The sequence below is a fragment of the Mustela erminea genome, chromosome 14, assembly GCF_009829155.1.
Source record: "Mustela erminea isolate mMusErm1 chromosome 14, mMusErm1.Pri, whole genome shotgun sequence".
NCBI classification, from domain to species: Eukaryota; Metazoa; Chordata; class Mammalia; order Carnivora; family Mustelidae; genus Mustela; species Mustela erminea.
The window spans coordinates 74,736,385-74,763,020 of NC_045627.1; the positions used below are offsets into that span (position 1 = coordinate 74,736,385).

The following is a 26,636-nucleotide window of genomic DNA, read 5'->3' on the forward strand; positions in this document are numbered from 1 at the left end:
TCAGTCAAATACAGAATTACTGTTTGGGAATATACGAACCAAACCTTGGGGCACAAAAGTGTGCAATACTCATTTTACATGTAGAGGTAAGAGCCACTTAATCATTTTTTATTTTAAATTGGGCCATCAAAGAATTTTAAATCATGTCTTTATCATAAAAGACCACATTTTTACCATTTTTCCATTTTTTTTGAGTTATTCAACCTACTACTGCCTGGGGACTAGTTCTCATTCAGTGGATTGGGATCCGTTTGGGTTGGTTTATTTTTATGTCTGTTTTCTTAATATTGGATCATCCGTTTCTTCTTCAGTGCTTACTGAACATTACTTTATATTGTTCTTTGATCCCAAAGCATTTGATCCAAACTGTATTTTGTCTTTTAAATGTAAAATTTTCTTATGAAAGTGTTTCCATAATTATAAAATTCGGATAAAACTGTATCACCCAGAAATAATGATTGTTAATATTTTGGTAACTATCTTGCCAGCTTTTTTTTTTTTTTTTAATCTTTTTCAATGCACGTGTTTTTGCTTTTATTTTTTTTAGGTCTGAGTTTTCATTTTGGGCTACCCAATTCCAGCGACCTGCTTTAATACACATGAGAACAGACTCATTAACTGTCTCATATTTCTGTTGCTCCTTACTCACTTTGTTATGAGTAATCCAACAGGTTTTCTCTGTGTAATCAATTGAATAGATGAGCCTTGCAGATTGCCAAGTGAATGGCTTTTGGAGGGGCAGATGACGTCATTGCAACACTCAGAACCCCTGGGCACTTGCCCCCTGGATGATATCTTGGTTTTGGGTCAGTCTATACGTGGGGAGCATTTGAACCCATGATCCACATTCCTTTTGCAAGAGAGGGTGCCAGAAAGTTCTCCCATGCCCCTCCTTCTCATTTCTAGACCCTTGCTTTGTATTTTTTTTCTAAAAGGATTTCCTCCCATATGATTTATCCTATGCCCTTCATTCTTCTCATTCTGTTTCACCACCACTTAACTCCTGAGAGAGAACTGGCTTTTAGCGGGAAGCTTATTTGTGTTTTCCTTCATCTTGGAATTAAAAAGTAACAATCTTGGAAAAATAGGAGCTAACTCACCGTCTCGCCAGTGAGGCTTCCCTGAGGGGACAGCTTCTTGTCTTTGGGCTCCTACATAGCCCACAATGGACCAGTGTAAAGCACTCTGTGATTGGGGAGTGACTATTTACCGAACTTAGAAATTGTTATCTGGAAATGAGCTTCTCTAACAGCAGTTTAGGAATGAAAATGTTTTAATTTGCTCGTCAGTTTCCCAGAATGGCTTAAGCAGCTTTGAGTTAAGCTTGCTGAGTTCCAGTGACTAGAGTTAGTAACTTCGCTTATTTTTTTTTTAAACTGGAAAATGGCACCAAACAGTTTGATGGTTGGGTACAGATAAATCTCAAGGCCTTCAGGGTGCTCTGTCCTCCTACAAACCAAATCTCCCAAACCTGCCATCTGCAATTCATAAGTCCTTCTGTGTAGTACAATGGACAGTTGTGTGACTACTGAATTATTTTAAAATCTTTTCCGTATTTTTTCTGTATTTTTTCTGAGGTACCATTTTATACTATTAAAACTGAGTAGAGATGAAAGGAACCATAATGTATTAAAGAAACATATTAATTGTGCCTAAAGGTGTTTGTTTTTTCTTAAAATGTCCACTTAGTTCCCAATTGATCAAAAGATGAAGGTTCCAGAGAGTCTTTCTTCTGACAGACTTGATTATGTGAAGGAGTTCCCTTCTAGAGATACTTATTTTATAAACACATGCATATGCATAAGATATTCTGCCCAATGCTCTCACTTTCTGATCTGCACAGTACAACAGAGCATCCCACGGAGTCAGAGAACAAAGAAAATCTTCACTCTGAAATTCTTTCTTAGAGGCGACTATGTCTTCAACTTCAGAAAGAAAAGCCCTAGTATAGATTGGGGCACCTCTCTGGCCCTCTGAAGGAATGGTATTCCTGGTATGCTTTCCAGGAAAAAAAGCATGCTTGGATGTACTGGAACCTGGGTTGATTTCATATTATGGATTCAGGTTCTGTTCTAGACATTTTACCTACGTCATTACTGTTAATTCACCCAATGACTCTGTGTTGTGAGATTTACTGCTCCACATCACATAAGGAAATTGAAGCTCAGAGAATTTGAATAACTTGCTGTAACTGTATAGTTGTGAAGTAATGGAGTCAGGATTTGAACCTCTGTTCATCTGACTCCAGTGCCCTGATACTTCGATTGTGCAGAACACAGACTCTAGCTTGTAGTAGCTAATGGATGGAAAACCACTCTACCCCATTCAAAGTAGCTGAATTATCTTTCTCAGCCTATAATCAATCCCCATAACATACTTTTTACTATAGTTTGATGGCATCCACTTTCTTACACAATAACCAGAAAATGAAAAGTAATAAAATAATATTTGTAACAATAATATGAGAAAACATATAGAAAAGATCATTCTGTCATGCTACTTTCTAGTATATTGGAGAACTCAAATTGATAAGACCATAGTATAGAGAAAAGGATATTGTTTTTTAACCTTGTTTATTTATTAATTTTTAATAAAAGTCACATAACATAAAATTAACCATTTTAAAGTATACAAATCCATGGCATTTAGTGCATTCAGGATGTTAGGCAACAAGCACCTTTATCTAGTTCCAGACTATTTTAATCACCCCACAAGGAAACTCCATATGCCTTAAGCACTCATTCCCCTCTCCATACTCCATCAGCCCCTGGCAGGCAACATTCTCTGGTCTCTATGGAAACATATTCTCCATGTCTTCCTATAAATGGAATCCTATAATTTGTGACCATTTGTGTCTGGTCTCTTCCACTTTGGGTAATGTTTCTGAGGTTCTTCCACATGGGAGCGTAAATCTCACTTAATTCCTTTTTAAGGTTGAGAATAATGATTTTTAAGTGAGGTTCTAAGTCTAGCGCTGCTACTAATTCACTGAAAACTTGACACAAGTCACTCACTCTCCGTGGGTCTTGGTGTGCTCATCTGTGAAGTGGAGATTGCATATCCTGTAGAAACTGAGTTCTGTAGAAAGCTCTGGAACAAAAGGACTGACTGCTCAAAAAGTGTGGGGAACAGTGCGGGCTGTATCTCCCTGGGGGAGATTTGCAGCGCTTCATGTCCCAAAGACTCTGAAACTCGCTCTATACTCTTCAGGCCTGAAGAGTTCCTGTATCCTTAGGTTCCCAAGCTGTGACCGGAGAACCCCTTTATTTTGCTGGGTTTTTTTTTTTTTCTTATCTTATGGAATATCGTCCAGTACTCTAAGATTCTGTAATATATGAACCACTCACTGATGAAACTACACACAGCTTTGCTAGTCAAGTCCATGTTGATCTTGTCTCTAGGTTACTGGCCTAGAGGTACTCTTCCTCCAGGGGAAGTTTTGAACTGTGCAGGTTCATTTTGGTTATCCCTATAATGAGAAACAAGGATAAAAAATGTTCTGCACTGCACTGAACGTTCTTTCTCAACACATGCAGCCCCTGGTCTACACAAACTCTCAAACTTCCTGCTGGTCATTTAAGTAGGTAAAAAGGCTGTTTATAATGATCTTAACCTAGTTTCCAATATTAAAAACAAAATATTTTTTGCGTGGTTTTAACATCCACTAATTTTCCAGGTGTACAACACTTGTGTAAAACCAGGGTATATTTTAAAAGAGTTGCTCACAGTGAGGAATACACACAGCTATGCTGCAGAAACAAATTAGCCTGGAAATCCTGGTCCCTTAACACAACAAAGTTTATTTTTTGTTTATGCACAAAGTCCATCAAGTGTTGGCAGTGGACTCTGCTCATGGTTAACCAGGGCTTGTCCCCAGCCATGTCAATCAGACGTAGAAGGGACTTGCCCCTTCTCAGTGCTTCTTCCCCCCAAATGAGGCCCCTCCACCGCCCAATGGCCAGAACTAACATACAGTCCCTCCAAAGCACAGAGGTCTAAGGAACAAGGAGCAGAAAGGAATCTTCACGATACAGCATTCAGGGCAATGCCACTTGTGGTATTTGAGTCATTGCTTGGTGGTACCTGTATTGGTTTGCATGGGCACCTGTCACATGTCTATTAACTTTACATATGAATACAAGCATATGCTCTGTCTGCTAGGATAGCAGTGCCTGCTCAATTAGGTGTGTCCATAGATTGTATTTGCTCCGAATTTCATCTCAAGAGGATCAAGGGGCATTGAAAACAATATCTGTTGTCAAAAGGAGGTTTGATGGGAATGAAAGCTGCTTTTCTAGGTCTCCTGTAGCATCCAGAGCATATAGTAGGTCATGGAGAGTTAGAGGGGCTTACGTAGTAATAGTGCAAATAATATTACTAACATTTATTGAGTTTTTCCCATGTGCCAGGCACTGAGCCGAGCCTATTAATTCTCTGCTTCTACCAGAAGCATATGAGCAGCTTCTGAATTCTCCGTGTTACGAGTCGGGGCTGTTGTCCTCTTTCAAGCATATTGGAAAAGTTGTAGGTCCCTTAATTTCTGCTCACCCCGTGTCATCACATGAGTATGAAATAGAACCCCACACTACCTGCTAAGAAAGGTCTGGATCTTCAAAACACCGTAAGGAGACAGCAGGCAAAGCACAAGGGTGGGGACAGCAGCACGGGGTATTTGGACAGCCAAAAAGGAAGTCAGAGAAGAGATTGGAGGAAAATAGTCCAGAGGAATGGGACGTTGCCCCAGAAGGGAATATTCCCCCATTCAGGATTAGAAATGTGGGATTGTAAATGTGTCACTGGGAGAGTTCTCTTGACTCTTTAGCCAAACTGTAGGTTATGCCTTCCTCATTTTATCCCTGTGCCTGCACTTCCCCATTTTTCTGTGATTTCATGGGCATCAAAGTGTACCAATTTATTTATTTAAGTAGCACCGGCAACATGATTCTAGACCAAAATAAAAGCCAGAATATCAGGATCCACCCCAGAGTAAAAGAGGAAAGTTAGCAAAAGAGGGGAAAAAAAGAAAAGAAAAGAAAAGAAAAGAAAAGAAAAGAAAAGAAAAGAAAAAACCACTGTCAAACAAAATTTGAAAATAAAGTCTCTTTCAGGCTTTCTTTGTTAGTGGTCTATCTAGACATATTTTTCCAGAGCCAGGGGATTTCTTCCCTTTTACTTGCAAGTATTTTTGCAAGACTGATTCCTGACAACACTAAAATTAGTGTTGTGCTCTTCCTTTGATTACCCAGTCTTTGTTTTCTTCTCAGTCTTCATTCCATAAGAAATATGCTCTGGAGGCTTATGCATTTGGAATCGACTTTGTGCAGAAGGCACTGTTTTCCTTGCCTGTGGCAAGACCGCATTGGTTCAAGGCTAAGGAGCTAGGCTGGTCCTACAGAGACCCTCTGGATGCCTCCCGTCTTTTGAGACCCTGATGGTCCATTTTTGGGTTGTGTTTCTAGCAGCTGTGTGTGGTGCCCTGAAGGTGCCTTCTCATATGGTGTTGACTGCACTGTGCGGAGCTACTTAATTCCTACTTTGGATTGAGCCTCAAGTTCTAAATCACTTCACAGTACAGATGGTTTCTGTCTTCAGAGTTCATCAGTAGCATTACCCTTCCCTCCCAACAACTACACACACACACAAAACGATGTACAAATTTCATGTTCTTTCCCTTTTAAAAACAAAACATGATCTGTCTGACCTGTCTGGAGAATCTGCTGCTTTTTCAGATTTATGTCCCTGTGACCAGGTTCCTTACCCAGCTATCTGTCTCACTCACTCAACTTCTCCATTAGAGACTGTTTTAAAACCTCCCATGTAATTAGTTTTTTTGACTCTCCATCTTCTACCTTCTTTTCTTTATGGTGAACTTGCTTATGACTTTTTTTATATATACCTGCCACATTCTAAAAGGCATTTTAACATTCTTACACCAGCCTGTCTGCTTTTCATTAAGTTGGTCATCTGCTTACTTACCATGCCCCTGGCCTTCCTCACAATCTGCCTGCTTGTTTCTCTCAATGGTGGACCCTAGATGGAGTGGTCAGGATTTGCTCTGTGTCTGCCTTGCCGTTTGAGACAGGCAAGCAGAGAAGCCTCAGAGAAGCTAATGCTGGGACTCTCTTCAGAACATTTGCCAGGGGTGTTACTGCTTTGCCCTGTTCTTACGACTGCAGGGCTTAGGAAGCTGAAGCTAGAGGTACCTTCATTCATAATACGAGCCAGGAACTGGGCTGATGATTTTGGGAAATAAAAGATGACCCAGAGCCTGCTTTCAGGCAGCTTTCACTCTGGTAGAGAGGATGACATGGGCACCTGAAGCCTACTGAGGTGACACCCAGGGCTTAGGGGCTTGAGGGGAAAGAGATCTCTTTTGACAGGGATGCATGTGCAAGAACTCATGTCAGATACAGTGTCTGAGCTGAACGAGAACAATAAGCGGGATTGTAAGAAGTAGAAATGGCTACAAGCATGTCAGACAGGGAACCCCATGGGTAAAGGCTCAAAGGTACCCACGTTCAGTCTGGCTAAAGCAGTGGTTCTCAACCAGCTGATGTTGTCATCTCCCTCCTCCTCAGGGGACATTTGGCAATGTCTGGAGGCATTTGGGTTATCCAGCTTAGTCCTTGGGTTTTGCTTGGTAAGCATTTAAAGCATTCTGAACAGGAGGAGGCTGGTGTTACAGGAATATTAAGCAGTCAAGAGGTATTGCGGATTGGAGGCAATGAGGACAAGTCATGAAGGAGCCACGAGTCGGGGTGAGAGGTTAGAATGGCAGCGATGAAGAAGAAGAAACAAATATGAGAGACACAGCCAAGGAAGATTTGAAAAGATCTGGTGCCTGGCCCCACATGGGAAGCAAAATAAAGGGAGGGTCCACATGAACTGAAATGTGTCGGTCCTGGGAGACCCCCTGGATTTGCCTGCCCTTAACTGAGGGCGAGAGCACAGAGCGAGAAGATGGGATTTTTGTTCTCTGCCTGTTGAATGTAAGGAGCTGGTGAGACAAGCGGGCTGAAGTATCCACCGTGGGATGGGAAGTAGGGGGTCAAACTCGGCAGAGGTCAAGAGACAGGTTAAGCATAGAAGTGGGGGTGATATCTGAAAGCCAAGTGAATGAGGGTCTCGAAAGAGGTGTTTTGGAGGGTGTGGGGAGGAAATACAAGGTAAGAACTCGAATTGCCAACACTGATGGTCACCTGCAAGGAGAAAGAGCCAGGAGCAGCGCTTCACTCCCCGTCAGCAGGCTGCACAGATTCCCCTGCGGGTGAAGAACTGTCACGGCCTGGTCCAGCTCTCTGTAGCAGCGTGGTGTAGAGCAAGGAGAGCTGTGAGTCATACCGTCGTGTAGACCAAGGAGAGCTCTGTGTCATACTGTCGTGTAGACCAAGAATCTCGAGCTAACCAGCTTGTGTACTTGATTTTTTTTTTTTTTCCAGTATCAGGACTTTGTGTAGGGATACACAGTTTTGATTAATGGTACTTCATATTGTTATTTGTCCCTGTTGTAATTGGTTTTCAGTTGTTTTTTTTTTCCTCTGCCATTAGGCAATGTTTTGAAGACAAATACTCAAACATATTTGAAGGGCAGAGACTGTGTCTTTGGTTCTTTGGCATCCTACCACAGGGCACAATAGGTATAAATTAAATGCTATAGATCAATTATTCTTTCCCCCAAATAAAGGGGGAAAAAACAACCATAAGAAAACAAACCAACAGAAAACAGAGTCATTCTGATTTATGGTCATGGGTGTGCTATTTGGGGTGGGCCATAAACCAGAGGAAACATTTCAGATGTCTTATTTATCAGAAGACTGGTCTATTCTTCCAGAACCTAGAGACCTCTGTGACTACCACATCTCAGAATAGCCTTAACCAAACAAATGTGTTTAATTTTACTTAAATAATGAACTGACAGTCTTTTTGAATGGTTCCAATGGCAACATTAGGAATTGTTTATACCTCACTTCTATTTGGTCTTGTTTTCTTTTTCTGAAAGCAAAACAATTTGGGGACTCACAAGACCTTATAGGTGCCATCTATTTTGGAATGCTGTTTACTTTTATGATGTTTATTCTTCACCCACTGAAGGGTGTGAACATTATGGGTTTCACTGCATGGCTACCTAACTCTATTTTTACATTATACTTTATATATAGTGTCCATTTTTTTGGTGCTTCTTTTAAGGCTCCCTTGTTGCATGTGAGCTGGGAATCACAATCAGGAGTGCTATGTGAAAGTCTCTCTTTTTCTTTACCATTTAAGTCTTACGGAAAAAGGAAATTAAAAAGTAATGTAAAGATATAAATAATTGCTCCTTTATTTCTTCGCTGTACATTATGATTATGTAAAGGTAGATAATATAATTGCCCTAAAAGATCTAAGAGAATAAACTTAAATCCAAATATGAGGATAAGGAGTAAAATGGTAATTCTAAGTTGCCGTGCATGCGGTTGCTCTGGGTCCTGTAAAAATGGTTGATTTGGCACACGTGCTTTTGAATTAATCAGATATGCAAGCATGTGGGCAGGGGGTACCCCTTATAGTTTCTACATATGTGAATCAAAGATGGGATTTGTTTGAATTACCCTTTAGCCTCCATTGTTAAAATCAGAATTAAGTTCTTTGTTTAGTGAAGCATTAGTAGCAATCTTTGAGATTGCCAAGATGGACTGGTTGCTGGCAGAGAGTTCTCAGTGTATTATGCTGTTTACCTAAGGGTTATATTCAAGAAGCTCTCTGAACAGCTGGGCTGATTATTGAAAATGCCTCATAGTAACTTCCAGCCTAGGTTGATCGATATCGGTGCAAAGCTTTACATGGGAGGGAGCTATTTAAACATTGAGAGCCCCGGGGATAAAAGAGAATGAAAAAATAATGCTGGACAAATATGCTGAAATGTTCAAAAGAAGAGAGAAGTATCTTGTCTTGCTATAGGGGGAAAATTCCTAAACAAACAAACTAGAAAATTTTAAGTTTATCTTACAATGGCATCCCAAAAATTTCTTTTACTTTGTTGCAACACCCTAAATATTCAGTTACTTTATCTTACCATGCCCTCCTAAATATTTATGGGAAGAGGAAAGACTTATCAAAAATAACAAATATCAATTTTATTTTCATTATCTTGGAATATAACCTGTTACATAAAAATTCCATTAATCACTTTTCAGTGATACTGTAGGGAAATACTTAACTTTATTGTTAGGTAGATTGATTTTTAAACCTTTCTTTTTCTCAGGATCATTGGAAAATTATAGCATCAATATACTTCAACACCCAAATATAGGCAGAAAGTACCGATTTCATTAATGCTTTCTGCTACTGAGATCTAGTGTAGAGATACTAACATTTCCTTTTGTCTTAGTCCTAACAAAACAAGCTTGTTTGTTTACTAGTTCTGTTTTTCAAGTTTAATACAATAAATAAAAACTATATTGGATTTTTTTTAGTTTTATTTTACTTTTTTTTCAGTGTTCCAATATTCATTGTTTATACACCACACCCAGTGCTCCATGCAATACATTCCCTCCTTAATACCCACGACCAGGCTCACCCCACCCCCCTAACCCCCACCCCTGACCCGCCCCCCCAGGACCCTCAGTTTGTTTCTCAGAGTCCACAGTCTCTCATGGTTTGTCTCTCCCTCCAATCTTATCTCCTAAAAAACGTTTGGTGAAATTATGACATCGGGGCAAAAGTGTCCTCATTTAAAAGGCTGTTTCTTTCTACAAAATGGAATAACAGAGAAATACTTTGAAAAAGAGGGGGGAGGAACCACTCAATTTATCAAAGCGGAAACCCGTCTCCAGAAATCCTACATCTTGTTACCTCCAGGATTTCTTACTTTTACTCTGCACATGAGCAACAGACAGGAAGTCCAGAAACACAAAGGCAATCAATATGAAAACTGTGAAAGTCTCTTAATTAATCAACTCACACAAACTCTCCAAGTAAGAGGATTTTACAAGCATTTCAATTAAGGCTTTCCCTTTCTATTACCAAATTTCATTGACAATTAAAAATGCATAATCAAAGTTGACATGATTATAAAAAGCAAAAGATTATTTAAGTACTGAGCTTTTGGACTTACAGACTTTGATTTTCTGATGTTTATTCTTTTGATGAGTCACATAGACAATTGCTAATTGGATAGTTATTCTATAACAGTGATGTTTAAAATTTTCAAAATGGGTAAATCTTTGCACATGTTTGTATTTCCCTCCTCATATGAACATCATCATTTTGGCATGCTCACACCTAGAAGTTACATGGCTGGCTCATTAATGAAATTTAATAAATATGCATATGCAAAGAATTACCTTATTCACTGAAATGTTCAAGAACTGGCATTCTGTGACAAATTTTGACCTAAGAGCTCTAAAACTGCCTGAAAACACTTAAGTCCTGGCAGCAATTCTGTTTACCTCTGGAATCATGTGGGAATATGAGAAACTTACTGACATTGAAAAGGTATATACAGAATATGGGAATTTTTGTAACAAACAAAGGTCAGCTTGGTCTAATCCTCCACTTTTGCAACTAAAGGAAAGGTTTATGTAAAATCCTCACCAACTCTCCACATTAGGCTCAAACCTAACAAAAATCTAGACCTTGAGTACATTCCCAGTACGGTTTGTGCTAGCTTTCTGCTTTGAAGACTAAAGCATAGACCAGGGGACAAAGTATCATTTCATGATTCTGTTCCTCACTTATGACAATGGAAAAGTAATTGAACTCCTTTGTGCAGCTTTTCTTCACCAGGAAATTAGGAATAATCATTGCCATCCACCTTCAGCTGGGGACTTTGAAGAGTAATAATCAAAGGGCCATTTGGAATTAAAATAAAAAGATGGAATTATTTTTCTTTACCCAAAGAATTAAGTTAATAGAATATGAGAATGTCTCTTTGATAGTTCTTAATTTAAATGCCCTTTTAACAATGTATCACACTAGAAACTATTTATTTTGTGTTTCTATTGCATGTACACTACAGCAATGCTAAAAATGACCTATTAGTATGTCTTTAAATAGAGATATCTCCCAGTGCCATTCAAATAGTACCTACCTAGGAAGCATAAAATCCTACTGTTTTAGAAATGAAACCAGGGAACATAAAAAAGAAAATGAGCAGAAACTTCCCCATTTATCCGGAATCCTAGCAGTCACTCTTTGAATCTGACTAAAATCCTATTTTGCCCATAGTTTGCCCCAGGCCCCACCCCCCACTAGCATGTCTGATGGAGAACCCGTGGACCAGCTCCTTTGGGGATGGGGCCTTACCGAGCCTGGAGGTGGGTAGGGAGAATCTCAGCACTCCAAGGAAACACACACACACACACACACACACACACAATTTCTATAGATAAATATTTAAGTGAATCAAATTTTTTTACTTCCTAAGTGATTTGTTCACCTTTATTAGCATACCGCATTAAGGACTGCAGTCTTGAGTCGCAAAAGAAAAATATAGCAAAGGCATTTTAATATTGACCCATCATTTGGCAATGATTGAATTAGTCAGTCATTGTTTTATTTCAAGAGTCAGTATTCTTTTGTGTGTAAGAGAGGAGTAGCCCTGAGGGTAGTCTGCATGCAAAATACAAGGCTCAGTCCAGAAACAGGTCTTGGGGTCATTCATTGTCTGGACTCCAGAAAGATGTTGACGAACACTGTGGTTTTGCATTCACATTACTCAGGAGGAAGGCATTGGTCGCAGCTTCTAGCTGATAGTGGACAATCAGGCATGGTCTCATTGGCTGTTTTTGTATCACTTCAAAAGAATAGTAAATACTGCTTTGTTGTCTTCTGACTATTACAGAGAAAGCAATAGCTTTTTTTTCAAGGTAATCATTCTAAAGGAGCGGGGAGAAAGCAGCAAAAGTCACGGATTTTTCTCCTGTTGGAAAAAACAATATCTGTGCAGGCTTAGAGAGCTGTCAGTTGGACACTTCAGGCTCTCTCTCTGATCATGCTCTTCGAAAGCCTTTGCAACTCTCCTTCCAGTCTTCCTGCAGGCTCCCATGATCCCATATGTCCCACATTACCTCCCTACTACCCCATCCCTCAAACATCCCATGCTTGCCGTTGATAAGAGAAAAGCCGCAACAGCCGCTTTCCTTATTTTGTCTGATTCAGAAAGTTCGAAGACTCTCACCAGGGCTCATGAGCTCAGAAACTGGGGGGCTGGGAGGAACTTGAAGAGGCTATAGCAGGCGACCAGGTAAAGCTGTGCATGACCACTGTGGACTCTAGAAGGGATATCACCCAGCTGTCTTGAGTGCACATGTCCCAGGCAGAAATTTCAAGAACTTTCTTACCAAAGCCCCACTTGCAGGAGCTCTCCCATAAGTGGTCTCCGCCCATTCCCTCTAGTCCAGATGCTCCTTCCCCATTCCTGATGACCACTTTCCAGTGGGAGGCCTAGATTACCCAGACTCCAGGCTGTATTTTGTGTGTTGCCCAAAGTGCTTACTTTTACAAGCCACATCTGACACATCCCTGTGTCAATCCATTGTATAAGCCATGTAGAGTTTTCCTTCCATAAGCCAGCTCCCACCCTTGCACCCCTTTGCACACACACACACAACAGACAGGAGGAGCCATGTTAGCCTTTGTGAATGACCAGAGCCAGGGTTCCACCCAGCAGAAATCGACAGCACAGAGTTAAGACAGAAAGGTTTTCAAATAACCGAAATCACTCTTGGAGCACCAAGTTAACATGTATCGCATTTAAAATGTAATAAATGCAGTATTTATAAACTTATATGTGCCTCGTGACTTTTGTGTCAGCAGGGTTTCTGTAGGCCTCTATTTATATCAAATAAACTTCAAATATTCCAGAATGTAGACCGCATCTGGCCTCATTTTTGAAGTGTCCCTCTAGGAACATTTCTAAAATAGTAGATTGTTCCAATTTTTTTCCTAATGAGAAAAATCCATGTGTTCTGTGATTATTAATAATAATGGCTTCAAATAAATTATTGACTGGTTGCAATGGAATGTACTTTCGAGCAGCTGAGGAGCTCTTTGGAAAAGAACTCTGATTCCCACTGCAGGGTGTCTATGCTGTTCCTCTGACCCATCTACTTCACCAGTTCCACCAGCTAGCAACCAACCCAGGCAGAGCTGCTCAGGGGTCGATGAGGGTAAGATAAGACAAGGTGAAGAATTCATGGTTCAAGATCGTAGTGATAGTTGATAAAAATTTAAAAGGAGTTGATGATTTACATTTTCTTCAATGTAAGAATTTGGAAGCTTTTTTTATAAATTTCAACAAATTCACTAGACTGACACATACACACAAACACTCATAAGCATACTATCTATGTGTCTGTTTCTGTAAACCTATGTAGATAGATTCTGTATATCTGTCTATATAGAGATAGAGAGGCCAAGTGACTTACCATTTATGAAGAATTGTACGGGTAGAGGAGTGAATGATGTTGGTTTTCCCTGCCATGCAGAAGTTCCTTATAGTCTGGGAGGGGAGGTGGGCTTGAGCGCAGTCATTGTTTGATAGTTGTACCTTGTGTGCACAGTACCAGACACTCTACTAGGCTCTGGGCTAGAGAGAACAAAATCCCAAGCCCTGGGATATGTGCCGTAATAGTGGCACAGATAGTGAATTGATCTGAGTCCAGAGGTGGGAGAAGCATTGCCAGCAAGGTTGATCATGAAAGGCTTCTAGGCAGTGGCATTGGAACTGTATTTAAATGTATTTCCCCATGCATAAATCTCTGCACATGTTTTCTCTTTCTATTATATTAACATTTTGAGACATGTAAGTCGCTGATCAGTTATAATTTTTTAAATATCTTTGATTTTGTAAGGAAATATTTAAAAACTCCAGCTTTACTGAAAATAGTCCAAGATCATTTACTATGATTTAAAGTATTCATAAAGCAAGGTGATTATTACTCTTGAGACCATTGTACAAAGCCCTGAAGTGTGTTAGACATAGGCCAGAAACCTCTCTCCTTTGTTATATTTTTACCAGTCTGTTAGGTAAAAAAAAAAAAAAAAAAAAAAGTCTATCCTTTTTGGCTATTCCTGCTCTATCTTAGACTCTTGAAAAATAGAATTTTATGTGCACAATCTAGAGGGAGTACATTGAAGAATTCTCTGTCTGTATTGCATATGCTACCATAGACTTAGAAAATCAAGAGAAGAACAGAAAAAAACCACTTTGCTTATTAGTGTGCACATCTTCATTTTCCTCAAGTTGCGTAACTAAATTAGGGCAGTGCCATCAACATTGCATCTCTGTTGACATTGAACGCTGCATAGCTGGAAAGAAAGGGATGCATGTATTTTTTCCATTTGCTATTTCAATAGTCTAAATCGCAGTGGCAAATGAAAATACAATTGAATCTCAAGTGAATGGCCAGAAACACCGTATATTTTATGAAATATGGCAGCATAATGAATAGGAGGTAAAAAAAAAAAAAAAAATGTCCTAGCTTTCAAGTCCTGATGGTTTTGATGTGATTGAATCATAGTGCATTCTGTTTGATGTCTAGGCTTTGCTATTCAGATACACTGCAAAGTATGTGCATCGCCCTGTCTGCACAGTGCACTTGGCAACCCGGCACGGATGGAGTTTGTTTTCCCCGCACCTGCAAGAAACATATATATGCAGAGTCAAATTTAAGTAGGAGTATTTTAATTCTCCTAATTGTGATAGATTCCCCACACAGGGAAAACTATCAGTCAGGTACAAAAGAAACTGCTTAGGATTTGAAGGAATTTGACAATTTTGTTGTAGTTCCTAGCCTGGCAGGTGGTAATAATGCCTATGCCAGCACTGTCAAAATATGAAAATTAAAGTGACGATGGGTTTTAATGAAATCCATTTGACAAATATAATTAAGGTGTTTTAATATGAAGTCCTGTAATAAAGACTACCGGTGGACTCCCTGAGGTCCTGACTAATTGTGTAGATTGCTTTTAAGCTTTGAATAGTTTTATTGGATAATGAACTGTTAAGAAGTGTTAGATCTTTCTTAAGCAGAATTTGGTTTGAAAAAGAAGAGGAGAGACAGGCCTGAGGTGTGGCATTTTAAACATAATTAGAAGAGAGATTTAAGTTAACATCTTTGATCGTGCTGTCAGTTTTTGATTAGAGCTGTAAATGCTTTAATCAAGTGTAGTGTAGTCATTACATTTCTAACTGTTTTTTAAACTGCGAAATTACCGAGACATTGACATCAATTTTAACACATTCTGAAAATTTGCAGGAGAATTGGGTTTCTCTGTTGAGTGTTTGCATTAGAATAATACTGACTTACCAACCTTAAACACAATAGCAAAATTAGATGGTGGTGAGAACTAGTTTGATTTTGGGGATGGATAGACATAGCGACACAATAGTACAATTACTTGATATTTATTTTGCTTTCTAGGAATGTACTTGCAAGTTGAAAGCACTCATCCTATGAAACTATCTCATTAAAATGTATAGATGAGTAATAACCTCAAACTGTTCAGCTGAGGATTTTTTTTTTAATTGTGTTGTTTGTAAGACAACTTTATAATATTAAATGTTCTTAACTTTCACTTTTAAAGAACCAGTGTTCACCGAACATCTTACTGCGATCATCTGATGGCATGCTTGGCGTTTCATTTTTATGCCTGGTGGGTACATCATAAGCACAAAGTAAATATTTGTTAAATGAATGAGTAATCAGTTCACAATAGCTGCATATGTAACCCACTTGAATTATTTTCTCAAAATTAAATAAAATCTGAATAAGTGAAGTATAAAGGAAAAGTACATTTCCTCTCCCCCCTGCCACCTGTCTTGACCCAGTTACTCATTATAGGGTATAAATGGGTATATATTTGGTATTTCTGACTGGTTTCAGATAGAGTCACTAAAATAATGAGTTAGACCAAGGCTATGTGGGATTCTCCTTGGTGGAAATCTGCCTTCCTAGCATTTCACCCACGATTGCAGAAGTGATAGGGCTATTTTAAGGAGCCGTGCCCCCAGGGCCGTTCAATGACTGTAATAAAGAGTCCACACTGATTACATGGTCTTGAACTTTCTGCTTGTGTATTATGTGTTACATAGGATATGAAATGAAGAGTTAAGAAGTCTGGATTCTAATCCAAGCTCTGCCTGAGAAGGCATTTAGAAAAATTGCTTTTCTTTGGGTGATCTAATCCAACCCCCAGGTGGAATAAGTAACTTCTAAATTTCTGCGGACTCTAGAATTCTGTTGGTCAGTGTCTAGCTCTCTAAATGAGTCTCTACCACCTTTATCCTTTTAGCCTTTCTAACTTTAATGTTCTCCACTTTTTACCCACCATTCATTTATCCATCCATCCATCCAGGAAGTATATATTAAGCATCTTTATGTGCCAGGCATTATGTAGAAAAGAAACACCACCAAGTAGCAATGTACTACTTCTAGGTTACCTGATACCAGAGGTGGAGAGTTGAGTAGATGCCAGAAGTAGGGAGTGGGAAAAAATAATGTCTTTTTATCATCAACTTTGATTTATGTGCCACTGGGTGATAGATAAGTGTTTATGAGTAGGAGTAAAGGGACCAGATGGCTTTCAACGTTTTTATCTGCAAATACTGCTAGAAATAAAATCTTTCTTATAGATTAACCAACTTACCCAAACCATTGTTTTCAATATTTATTGTTTACAGTTAATTTCCAGTAAGTATTATGCCTATTCTGAATCTGAAGCTACAGTGGAAAAAAAAAAAATACGAATCAGTGTTTCCACAGGTCCTTACCTTTGTCCTCTAAGATCTGGATAGAAATGTGTTACACAGTAGGGTATCAGTTATAGCTAGGTTGTCCATAGACACTCCGTTTGTAAATTATGTCAGAAGATATTCACATCCTTGTGAAGCAGATGATTATGGGCGGTTGGGGGAGACCTGGGTTGGAAGTCATGAGATGTGGATTCCTGGAGACCTGCAAAGACAATGAACAGATTAATTGATTTGGCACATTTGGCACATTCTTCTATTTAGCACTTGTCTGTACACTCTTGTGCTTTGCTCTAGTGGTGGGGATTCTCCTACCATTCTACCCCACAGAAGCGTGAACTGTGCTGCCTCTTGGGGGGGGGGGGGCATGCTTTATTTTTCTTTGTATCTTCCCAGTGCCTCTCAATAACTGGCTCTCAATAATATTTATTGAACCAATTCTCCTCCTACTTCCAATGTCAAACTCATATCCATGGGCAAATTGTTTCATCTTTCTGGGAGAGTTCATCAAGATTTCCAAAAAAGGGGGAAAAAATGGGTCAAGCATCCACGGACAAATGAAAGTGATACAGACTTTTCCTTTACCTCCGTGGGAATGATGTAAACCACTTAACTCTCCAGCCCACTCCCAAAGGAAATAAAGATTCTCCAAGGTGACCATGGCAATTTTCACTTTCCGTTTATTTTTCAGTGCTTTGAAATTCTGATGAAAGACCCATAGAATGGAGAGGGAATGTTTAGGCGCGATCCCTTCTGAATCCATAGATAGAGTCTGAATCAGAGTCAGTCTGCTTTTAAAATCATCAACACACTATTTCCCACTGTATTAGGTGTTCCTTTGAAGTCTCTCATACCGAGCTCTGACCTCATTTCTCAAGATGTATCCACATTTTCTAAATGGGAGATTTTGGCAAATATAAGACAACCCCAAATACAAAATACTTTTGAGTGTTAGTTTCCATTGAACACTTAAGGGCATCAATAAGATAAAGTATGATATGCGTACTCTGTAGTAGTAACTGGCATTTCATTAAAGTTGTTTAGACTAAAAATGGGTTTTCGTCATGAGTTACGTGTAGATTCATTTACTGCCATAGCAGAATGTTTAGGATCACACGTAGAGACTTTTCGTAAAACAATTCATATATTACACATTGCCTCTACATTGTTCTTAAAGGGAACAGGGAGCTAATCTACATAGAAATTACACATCTGGGTTGACTTGTAGCTTCTTAGGAAAAAGCAAAAAGATTTTCCACCTTCATTGGACTCGGGGTTTGAGAATAAAAATTTGAGAAATGAAAATCAGCTCAAACCATATTCATTCTCATTCCGTCTTGCTCTCACTAAGGGAAGAAAGTTAATGGTTTGTGCCGACTGCTACCTCTGTGAAACTAGAGGGTTTTTGAAATTTGTCGGAAGGTGCTGTTTATTATATGCGGTGGCAGTCCTAGGACATGGCATGCTTCTTTGTTACTGATGGCCTCGTCGTCAGGTTTCTGAGAACAGTGCTGGCACCAGCCTCAGTGCACCAGATTCTAAAATGGTATCATCCACTTTAAACACCTTAAATTGTCTTTAGGGTAAACTGATATTGAAGTTCGTGAAAACATTGTAGACAGTTCAAAAAGAGATGCGTTTTCCTATGGTACTGAAGAATCAAGAATAATTTTGAATTCATTCTGCCTTATTCTGTCTCACGTCTTAAAGATTTGTTGTTGTTATTCTTTTGGTAGGAGCCTTAAACATTCTCTCTGCTCAGCAGTCCTTTTTTCCCCCTTTCTTTCTTTTTTTGGGGGGGAGGTGATTTTGAACTTCTAACTTTGTTATACAATTTTTTTAAAATACGGCATTCGCTTTCGAACCAGAGTTTAGTAGGACATAAAAAATCCCTAATTAACCGTTCTTCAGCCTGGATGAAATGTGTAGTGGGTTTGAGTTTGTCAGTGGGTATAATATATACCTATTAAATACTCTGTTTAATCATCTTTTCAGACTTGGAGACTTCTGGGTATACTTGCTGTATAACACATATTTTATTTGTATTTCGATGTTTGGGTGTGTGAGGTTTTTTTGTAAGGCTTCAGTCACTTTTCCTACACCTGAAGAGGAGAATGGGATTTGCCAGTGATAAATGGGGAAGTTGACTAGCTAACTAATAAAGATTTGTCTTAATCAAGTATGATTTGTCAGAACAGGAGCGCACTGGGGTCAGGGCGCGCGCAATGAATTATACAGCAGTCACAGGAGGAAAGGACCCGGCAAGAGGCCTCATAAATATGCTGCCATTCCCCACTGCTAATTCGTATTCAAAGAGTACCCTGCACAGCCATTTTTAGGTTGCTGAGCTGTTCATCAGCTTCCCGAGCTTTCTGTTTGTGTGGAAAAAAAAGAAGTTTCCTTATGTTTCAGCATCATCTGGGTTCTCAAGGTGTTTCAGTCCCCAAGACTGGATTGATGCTGATAATCTGAAATGTGCCTTATTACAGGACATCATGTGTAATGTTTATTTAGTGCCTACTATGGGGTCTGCAACATAACTGTATACACAGCGCTTGGTGGGGGGGCCTGCAGATGTACAAGATACTCTCCCTGCTAGAAGACGTTTGAGAAGCTTTCTTATAATCTTCAAATATTGTCTCTGTAAATTCGAATACAGCTGCGAAAGGAAAAGCCATCTGTCCTCACATTAAATATGTCCTCCCAGTGAAGATTTCCAAAACTGAAAATAGCCCTTACTACTTCCCGAAGTTTGGCTTACGTGAAATACATGGAAGATATTTTCTTGGGTTTCCACGAAGCTTGGCTTTCTGACCCATGTTTCTTCTCTTCATATTAAACATAATGTTAAGTACTGCTCTGTAGCTGAAGAGCTGAAGGCCAGCTCGTGTGTTGTGCTCAGCTCTATTTGGCATGACGTCCTCTTTTGCTCTAGAAGGTCAAGATAGGAGAGCAGCCCTGACTCAGGAGAGACCTGACTTCAGAGTTTCTTTTATGCTTAAGTGACCTATTAGATGGTTTTCAGATGAGATTATAATCACGACAAAATAGTTTGTTGTATCTCAGTATCTAAATTGGGCAGCAGAGATAATGGCGTCCTCTTTTAATGACATTAGTAGTTAATAATTGGTTTCTTTTTGATGAAATGATGTCTGTATTCAAATAATAAGAGTAGTCGGGGCGCCTGGGTGGCTCAGTCATTAAGCATCTGCCTTCGGCTCAGGTCATGATCTCAGGATCCTGGGATCGAACCCCTCTTCCATTGCCACTCCTCCTGCTTATGCTCTCTCGCTCTGTGAGATACCCAAGTGAAATCTTTAAAATATATATATAATAATAATAGTAGTAACAATAAAAAATTTTTCAAATTATTTGACAGCAGACTTACAGCAAAAAAAATAAGTCCATGAACTTTGTATTTCCCACTTCCAACAATAGTTCCTCCAAGAAAGGAAAGGTTGAAAAAGAGAGTTGGGAAGGTCCACTTTATCCATTCCTGCTTTATCACAGAAAACTGTTAGCAATAGGGCTATGACTTGAGTTTTTCCTGAAACCTCCTTAGAACCTTGGCCTCAGTCAGGAATGGAAAAGGAGCACAGTTCTCTGGTTGCTGACCGTTGAGAAATCTGGCATGACTGCCAGCAGGACGTTTACAGTGGAGTGTAGTAGAATGTGGAGAATTTTATAGTGATGGCTATTTATTTGCTTCAGGGAGAAGAAAACCCACCCACGGTGCAAATCAAAGCTGAGACAAAGGGGCCCGGGAGTATGGTTGAGCTGGAGCTTACTCAGTGCTGTTTCTGAGCTCCACGTAGACAACCCTCAGGGAAACCAAAGCCTACCACCCTTGTGAATGACACCATGAAGATATTGACAAGGCCGTGCAGGTAGACAGGTGGTGAAGACAGACCGGAGAGATAATCCAGTCCTCAGAAACGCACAGTCTTTACGTCAGCAGTCGCTGTTTTCTCACAAAGTACAAAATGCTCACAGTCCTGGAAAGGAATTGGAGACCCTGAAGTGGAGGGGGAACGAAAGAGCTGGGAAAAGAAGCCAGCGGGGAAATAGACCCTATGTGAGGTTCTTGGGCCTTAGAAAACCCATCTTGTTTTTCTTCCTTTAATAGGAGTGATTTTTAATTTTTTTATTTGTCCTTATAGTCTCATCCTTGTAACTGATTTATGACATTCAGAAAGTCATAAAACATGTAGCTTCCCTTTTTGGTCTGTGTTTGTCCAAAGTGTTACTCCATATTGTGAGGCCAGGATGCCTGTGATGTTGGCCTTTTCTGGGGTGCTGAAAGCCCATGTGTGCCAGTGGCTACAACCATCGACTTGGGGATCAACCAGACATGTTTTCTGTGGTTTGGTTTGGTTTGGTTTGGTTTTTTCCTAGTGTCAAAAGCATTAATTCTTACTGTGCTGGATGTGCAGGCATGGGTTTGGAATGCTGGCCAGCCTTGGGCAAATTACTTAACCTCTCTGGGCTTCAGAGTCCTTGTCTATAGAAAGGGTTAATAATAATCTACTTCATATGGAGCTTGTGAAGATTAAATGCAGTGTCTGTCAGGTGCTTAGCTCACTGTCTGGCGTACAATGAAGCAGTCAATAAATAGTAGCCCAAAATAAAAAAAACTTTCCCTGGAGGGAAACATTCATTGCGATATTTTACACACAGCCTGTAAGCAATAAACTTTTGTTGGGTATATATCGAATGAATGAAATCATTTTTCATCACCAAGAGTTTAAGCATGCATGCCTTTTTCCCCTCAAAAAAGTTCTATCTCTACTTGCTAATACTCTAACACGGAAGTTTGGTAAAGGACTCAATTTTACTGGTTCTCTAGCAGAGCCTATTGTGAGATATAATTAAAAATTCTGTTTAGGATTATGCTAATAGGTTCAATATACAGGCTTGCCGATGAAGCCTAATAAATTCTCTGTTGTATTTAGAAACAATAGTAGCTTTGTTTAATTCAGTATTTTAGAAACTCCCAGTGTCATAGTGCTTGCTAAGAAAGGCAAACAATAGTAAACTATTTTTAAAGGACTTTTACTAAAAGAAGTCTCTAAGTGCATGTTTTGTTATATACTATCCTTTTAAGGTCAAACTGATAACTCATTTTACAAAATTGAATGATCCTCTACTGTTCTTCACATGACATTGACCAGCAGTTACCATCTGATGAGCTAGATTATCCAAATCCATATTTATTTAGCCTTTTCTTTAATGTCAGAAGGATAGCATAAATACTAGGAAATCTTTAGCTCCCTCATATATCTTTTATTCTTTTTTAGGAAGACAATAATTTAAGCTCAGTTTGGATCTTTTATCAGCCACAAATCTCAAGTTGAGAAATAGTACAAAGGCCACATTACCTTAAAACCCTGCTAGCATAAACAATGGATTTTGGAACACTGGGAAAAAAAAATTTAATTAAAAAAAAAAAAAAAAACCCTGCTAAAATACACCATAAAATCATCCATCCTTTTTTCGTTCACTGATTACCTTATCTCGAGTTTCATTAATTTCTACCTCTTTAAATGTCAGTGTCTACAATGCAGGGCCCTTCTGTTTTGGAGTTATTCAGGAATAAAATGTCTCCATCTTTTTGGCTGCTTCGTGATATTGTATAAACTCTTCCCCTTAGATTTTAGAGTCCTCTGTAGATGGCTCTGGATTACTTCTGTGTGTTTATGTATGATTCCAGTTAAGCTTTACTTACAAAAACAGGCCATTGGCTAGACTGGCTGAAGGGCCCTTATAGATTTCTACTCTAGAATAGCTGTTCTCAAAGCATAGCCCCAGGAAGCCAGCAGCATTCGCATCATCTGGGGACTTGTTGGGAAGGCAATATCTTGGGCCCCACTTTAGACCTACTGAATCAGAAACTATGGAGTGTGGGGCCCAGAAATTTGTGTATTAACAATATGGCTTACTTTTGTTAATTGCTTGATCTATGAACCCATCTTCTTCCACAAAAAGAAGTGTCTTACCATAAAAGATCAGGCAATTATACCAAGAGCAGAAAAAATTGACTCAGGACAGAAGACAGAAGCCAAGAATTAAAAGGAAGATTTGTGTGGGGGCAGAGAGCGGAGGAGGAGTTCACTCTATGAAGAAATCCTAGAGCAATGCTCTAACAATTAAGGATTAAGCTTACCCAGAGCTTCCTAGGATTCAGGCCAAAGAAGAAACTATGTTGGATTACGTAGCTTATATTGTTACACAGTAAGAAATTAATTATTTCCTGTACTGTCAAAAAAAATTTTTAATCGGAAAGGGGAGGAAGTGTGGGGGTGGTCTTTTAAGACAAACCAAGAAATGTGATGAGTCCTATACTTGAAATCAGCTTCACTAAAACAGCATAGAAGCATTCCCTGTTTCATAATTTCTTAAGCAAATCTCATGAGTACCGAAGACCCAGAGTTGAAGGGGTGAGTTCCCTATCGGAGCCAGTTATGTAGCACTAGAGACCGTTGAGGGATAAGAGCCGAAGTCCTTCACAAAAAGTTTAACAATACTTCCAGAAATGTTTAAGAATAAAAATGTCTGGACCCCATTTCCAGGGATTCTAATTTAGTCAGCCTAGTATGAGGTCTACACAACTCTGTTAATTTCAAGTTCTATGAACGTGTCTGGTCTAGAAACAGAGGAGCACACCACCAGATTGCCATTGACTCTCCCCTTTAAATTTCAGTTGTCACCCGCAGGCTTTTGAAAGAAAGAAATGGCAGAAAATTCAAAAATGAGAGCACTAGCTGAAAGCTGAAAAGTGGGTATTCTCTACTGTCAATTGAAAAAAAGACCCCAATGCTATAGATCTAGGATAGCAAGTAGGCCTTGTCCCCTGTGCCCACTCTGATCAATTGGAGTTGATTGCCTGGGGCGTTGCAAAGAGAGAGGTAGTTACAAGGCATGTTCAGGGGCAATGTGATTGATTAATAATATCTTCCAGGTGTTTGGTATCAAAGAGTGGCAGCCTGTGTGGCGTATGTTTGTTGACTTTGCTCTCAGAACTAGATATGTGGGTAGCAGAAATGACACCTCGTTGAAAAATTAAAGAAACTGATTTTATCCCTCTGAAATTTGATTTCCAAACTTTAATATTTCTTTAATTTCCAAGCTGCCTTTAATGCCAGTCTTCTCACCTGCTCAATTTTTCCCCATAAATTTCCAACATGATTTCCTGCTGATATTTCTTGAGTGTTGATCAAGGATTTTTAGATCAAAACTGTGGGTTTCTTAGTAGTAAATTCAGCAGCATCAATGTTCAAGGCCTCGTCTCTGCCTGTACCCATTGTCCTATGCTCTTCAGATTCTATAACTGTCTTTTTTCATTTTACCAATATATCCATGCTCCCTCCTGCTACTTTAACCTAGTGTCTGTTTTCAGTGTGTTCAGAAGAGTCAAGATATGAAAAAATATTGTGTAAAATATGACATTTCAATTTACAAATCAATGAAAACTTTGGTTCAGACTTTAAGTTAGGATATGAATTAGATTTTTTTAAATGCTTAAGATATATAAGAAGATAACTTTTCCCAGGTGAATTCTGAATATTTTCTGTGAATCAAAAATAGCTCTGCAGCCTCCTACTTCATACCAGAAACAAAAATTAAATCATAGTGGGCCAAAGATCTAAGTGTGGGGACCAAAACTATGAAACTCTTAGAAGAAAACATATGGATAAATCTTTGAGGCCTGGATTTGGCAGTGGATACTCAGATGTGACACCAAAAGCATAAGCAACAACAACAACAACAAACAGATAAATTGTACTTCACTCATGCTGAAAACTTTTGAGTATCAAGAAACACTATATCAAGAGAGTAAAAAGACATCTTCACAATGAGAGATGTCTGATTACATGACATGTCTGATAAGGGTCTAGTATCCAGAATATAAAAAAAAAAAATCTTAACAGCTTCCCCAACCAAAAGACTAGCCAACTTAAAAATGGACAGAGGAATCGAATAGACATTTCTAGACAAATGGCCAGTGAGCTTCTGAAAGGATGCTCAACATCATTCGTCATTAGGGAAGTGCAATCAGAACCACAATGAGATGCTACTTTACACCTACCAGGAAGGCTAAAAATGGAAAACAGTAAGTGTGGCCAAGGAGAAATTGGAGCCCTCGTATGTTGCTAGTGAGAGTGTAAAATGGTATAGCCGCTGTGGAAAACAGTTTTGTGGTTCTTCAAAAGCTTAAATACAGCATTACCATATGGTCCAGCAGTTCCTCTCCTGGGCAAATACCCAGAACAGATAGAGAAATGCTTGTATGTGAGTATTCATAGCAGCACTATTCACAAAGCAGTGGAGGGTGAACATGAAGAAACAACCGAAATACCCATCAGTGGTTGAGTGGATAGACAAAATGTAGTTTATCTGTATAATGGACTATTTTTCAGCCACGAAAATGAGTGATACCTGCCACAATATGAATGACCTTTGGAATCATTAAGCTAAGTGAGAGAAGCCAGTTCGTACTTCAAATTGATATTACTTAAGTAATTTATAGTATTTAATCTGGAGATCCCCAGCTATGCATGTGTGTTCCTTGTATGGTTATATATTGACCCGCGTCTATTGCCAAATACCTGACTCGAAAGGAGTGAAGCGATCCCATCCTTCAGGCCGTCTTTCCCTTCTAGCTTCAGGTCAAATTCACGGTAAAATTAAGACCAGAAAAAAATATATCCCAGGAAAAGGAATGGCAGTGCCAAAAATTCTGGTATCATCTTTCATTCACATACGACAATTGAGCTTCTGTGATTTTATCTGCTCCTGATTCCATTCCAGAACAGTGAGTGCGGTGTTCTCCTGTTATGCTCTGTTATGCTCTGAACATGTCTGAAGCCAGGTAATATGTTCTATTCCATATCTGTGTACTTGTGTGGGTGTTGGGAGAGGGGCAGAGGAGAGAGGTTGGAATGTCTTCTCCCAATTACCTGCTTTTCACAGCAAGAATGAGCTACTTAAATATATTAAATTCTCCACCTCCCAGATTCATTTGTTAAGAATAACAAATGCAGGGATTCTTGGGTGGCTCAACTCTTGGTTTTGGGTTCCGGTCATGATCTCAGGGTCCTGGGATCAAGCCCCACATTGGGCTCCCCACTCAGTGGGGAGTCTGCTAGTCTCCTTTTCCCTTTGTCCCTCTCCAGGTTTGTGCTCTCCCTCTATCTCTCTGAAATAATAAATATTTAAAAAAAAAAAAAAAGAATAACATATTCTCCTTGCCAAAGTGAACAGAGAGAGGAGAAATGGGTCAGTGGGATGGACATTTCACAATTCTGTATAAGAATTGGCCCTTTGTTTTTTTTAAAAGAACAGAAATAAATAGACTGAAGCCAAAAGGTTTGGATAATTATAATACTCCTTTGCTGTTTATATAATCTAATACTCTTTTGCTGTTTGTATAATCTGTAAAGAACAGAAAGTTATTTCAGTTAGGGCCATGAACTCACAGCACATTTGTCCGTAGAGTGCTGCGGTTCTTGAATGGGAACGAAACTCGAGAAGTACAGAGACCATCTCCTATCCCACTCCTACCCAGGCTATTAGAAAGGCCTTTCTTGGGCACTGACATTTTATTTGATTTTTTACTTTTTTCATGAATTCCAGGATAGATAACATACAATGTTATATTAGTTTCAGGTGTGCAGTACAGTGATTCAACAATTCCATACATCTCCCAGGGACACTGACATTTTAAAAGTGTACCAAAGTATTAAAGTTCCTTATCACCTGCATTGTAGTGCATTTTGGACTGGACATTTTAAATACAGTTTATTTTATTTGTTTGTTTGTTTCTTTGTTTGTTGCCATAACGTTCAGTGACATAAGGACTCAGGAGACTTGGGTCACGGTTGCAACTCTCTTGGGTAATTAGCAG

General features: G+C 39.2%; 1 protein-coding gene and 1 long non-coding RNA gene across 21 annotated transcripts in view; one reads left to right on the plus strand and one right to left on the minus strand.

Annotated features, from left to right (window-relative positions):
* The window catches only part of VTI1A (vesicle transport through interaction with t-SNAREs 1A), a 353,313-nt gene that overhangs the window by 169,311 nt on the left and 157,366 nt on the right, over positions 1-26,636 (plus strand). The gene's annotated exons all lie outside the window — the stretch shown is intronic.
* On the minus strand, positions 14,380-25,503 carry LOC116572691. Of its 2 annotated transcripts, none has more exons than XR_004278486.1 (3): positions 25,339-25,503; positions 16,754-16,937; positions 14,380-14,618 (listed from the first exon to the last, which is right to left on the minus strand). It is a non-coding gene; the product is annotated as an uncharacterized LOC116572691 (long non-coding RNA). The 2 variants fall into 2 exon arrangements; XR_004278487.1 differs by lacking the exon at positions 14,380-14,618 and adding an exon at positions 15,502-15,633.